A 3,819-nucleotide genomic window follows, 5' to 3' on the forward strand; every position below is an offset into this window, starting at 1 on the left:
GGTGCAAACCCTAAGATTAGGGTTTTCTCATTCCAGCACCAACTCGTCGAGTCCAAGCCGCCGACTCGGCGAGTTGGCCACTTAATCCGCAATAGAACCCCGCTACGACTCGGCGAGTAAGCGGACCTACTCGTCGAGTCCCTTTCCTAAATTTACACTTTGCACCCTTCAACTTCTTGCTTCCGAACTTGGGATGTTACAAAAGGTTGGTGGTCACACTCTTTTTTACGGTTACTTCTGGTGGGGTTCAAAATTTCAGAGCTTAGATTTGTTTAACAAAGCCATTTCTAACAAATTAATTTTAAATGTGGATCCTGAACATTGTTACTGGTTTGTAAAACCTGAAGGGTTTTTGGTAAATAATATTCCAAGTGGAGGTGGGCAGTTCATTAAAGGTTGGCACTAAAACAAATATATTTCATCTTTTTCTTATTGTAGCTTGATAAAATATATAATAAAAAAATTTATTGATGACATTAGTATGCTATGTATGTGTTTATTTCTTCTGTCAGCACATCTGCAAATGTTTACAAATATGCTTTCTTAGTTACAATTGTGCAAGTTCACAAATACTTTATAAAAAATGTTTGAATAGTAAAACAAAATCCTCCGTGTCATTGGTTTGCCACCCGGTCTACCAGGTAAAAATGTTGAACTAAGTGTCATGGGCGGCTGTCCACCTGGCGTGGATGGCAAGTAAACGCTTGAAGCATTGCCCAACTTTCCATCCTGCATAAATAAACGAGTTTTGCATATATTTTAAAAAATCCATAAAATGATATATACATGTGTAAATAAACGAGTTTTGCATGTGTGTGTACAAGTGTGTGATCAAATAAATGAATGTGAGTGATAGTTGGAACATATTGCTCTTTGACATGTGTGGTGGGACTAGTGTACTCGGTTCCATTTCCATTTTCCATGGTTACACCAGATGAGCCAGATGACGAAACTACCCCTTGAAAACTCCCTAATACTTGTGGTTGGGTTGCAACAGGCTTTTGCCCCTCTTCGACTAGTTTTCTAAGCAGATTTATGACTGTAGGAAGAAACTTCATGGATAAAGACAGAATTCCTGGAAGCTGTAAGCATAAAAAAAGGTATAAGAAACAGGAAAATGAATAAATAATAAATAAATAAATTGTGAACTAAGTGGGACAAATTGTGAAGTATGTTGCTATTATATGACTTTATGATTCGATATATTTAGATGGAATGGAACTCACCATGCCATTGCTAAATAAATTCACCGGATTTGTCTAGTTGGACCCACAAAGCATTGAAAAGAAGATAACCCACAAAAATAACAAGCAGCCATAATGGATTCCTGCAAAACAAGACAATGTGTATTGTGAATTTTGGATTTGAGTATTAACAAGTTACTTAGAAAGACAAGAAAACAAACAAACCTTAAAAGTGTCATAAACTCGTTAAATCCTAGGATGAACATAACAGCTATTGCCCATGGAGGTGGTAACATATTGTTATTTCGGTTATTAGCTTCCTGAAGAATTTTAGGTAAGCCACAAACTAAAGCAAATAACAAGAATTAAAATAACTGTTATTTCATAATATTTTCAAAGAAATTGGGATTTGTCAAAGGGACTGGAATTTAAAGGAGTTGATTTTTTTTAAAATAAAAATAAATTCTCTCACGTGTTCGGATAATTCATGAGTAAAAAAAGAAACGCATACAGAGAGGCGATAGGCGTTTTATGCTTACCTGTTTTTTCAGCATCTGAGCTGCATTCAATTCATAAGTTAATTGTGCATCTACTTTGGCGTGCATAGCAGCTAGCTCCTCAGGTGTTGCATTGGCCATCTTCTCACCAATCTCTGCCATCTCATCTGGTCGAGTTGACTTCAACTGTTCTCCAGCATGCCTCAAGTCCTCAACTTTCATGTATTTCATGCTATCTGTCGCCATTCTTATCAATTCCGGATTCGACATCATCTGCAATCACCATTTTCATTACCACAAAAACAATCACTATTAAGGAGATTAATGGGTATCAACACAAGCATTTTCTAACATACAAAAATGTGTGTCCAATTAAGTTCAAAAATAAGAATATTGATGTAGAAAACTAAGCCAACCAACATTGCTTAGTGCTTACACAAACAAGTTTATAACCTAAATCTAAAAAGCAAGTTAATATCATAAAAATTAATAAATAAGTAAGTTCATACTTTGTAATACAACACTATGTAAAGAAGAAGAATAATACATATAAAAGTAATCATTAATAATTAAACATAAAACTATCAATTTGTCGACATCATTTGGGAACTTGACTTGAGTAATCGATTTGGAATTTAGGATTTAGGGACAGAGAAAAGCTAAATATTTTAAATAAGAAAGTAAGGTAATTGACAACAGAACCAAATATGAAGTATGTAGATTCAATTAAAAAGTCATGATCAAATATAAGTTTCCAATCCCCCATCCGGCCTGTCATCGCCATTATGATATGTTAGATATGTTGCATGGCCCACAACAATTCTTAAAGATTGATCTACACAACGCTTATCACCAACTCCATGACCAGAAAAACATGGTGGATCAGTCAACACTAAAGACACAGCATTAACTTTGAATATTATTGACTACAACGGATATCATTCTCTCAACTGCAAAACTAATGCTTCCAGTTTTCTGACTTGATGTTTGTGGAAATCAGTGTGGTCCTGAAATGGCGCTCGATGCATACAGGTGATTGGTTTTGTAAAGGAAGGAGTTTTCTCCTTGAATATAGGACAATATTCTCCTAACAACCCGATAGACCCTAAGTAGAGAATACCCTTCTCGGACATAAAAAACGCTTTGACTTTCACAAACACTCCAACTTAAAAGTTGTAGAGAACTGATGGCAACAAGAAGCCTTCAGGTTTTAATTTATTGATCTTGGTTGGCTGGAGAAACTGCTAGAATAATGCAGTTAGGCTGCACGACAATGTCACAATGCAATTGAAAATAAATATTACTATTATTCTTCAATTCTTTTCTGCATATAATAAGATTTGGGTACATTTGTAAATAAATATATATACCTTTTCAATGTATGACCTCACCGTGTTTTCAATATCTTGCACAATGCTATTAGATTGCCCCTCTACATATATCACATAGGTGAAAATAGATTACATAAATCACTAATCAAAGACAGAAGTTAACCAAAATTGCAAAATATTATAAATGGTGTAATTGTGTAAACTTACCAACAACTATTTTTGTCAAGCCAGGAAGATCAATGAGGGTAAAGTTCACAACTATAAAAGATCGTAAATTCAGACATAATAGATTGATTAGTAACTTATTACGTTTTCTAAAATTTGATGTTCATGAAACATCTTTTGTTTATAATTATATCGTACCATTTGGAGAATAGATAATGAGATATATAGGAACAGATGAAATCTATTTGGTACAACCTGTCACTCTATCAGTTTCATCAGCAATCTCCTTCCTCACAGCAGCTAAAAAAGTATATAAACTTGTAACAAGATGATGCAGAGAGATTGAGAATTACAAAAGGATCATAAGCTTTTTAGTCGTAATACCAAAATCAGTGAACCACTTTCGTGGAAGGTGAGCAAACTCTGCCTATTCTTTTCCTTCTTCGATCTTATGAAGTTGTAGAACAAGAGGACGCCGAGTGACAATTCCTGCAAATATATGTTAATCATATTTTATATCCAACAAATTGAATCAGAAAACTTTGAAGATATAATAATTACCAGAACCACGAGGCAAAAAATCCTTGCCAACTACACTCTCCAACACAGATGATTTTCCAGAGCTCTAAAAACAATTTATGG

The sequence above is a fragment of the Lactuca virosa genome, chromosome 5, assembly GCF_052849685.1.
Source record: "Lactuca virosa cultivar CGN04683 chromosome 5, Lactuca_virosa_CGN04683_v6, whole genome shotgun sequence".
NCBI classification, from domain to species: Eukaryota; Viridiplantae; Streptophyta; class Magnoliopsida; order Asterales; family Asteraceae; genus Lactuca; species Lactuca virosa.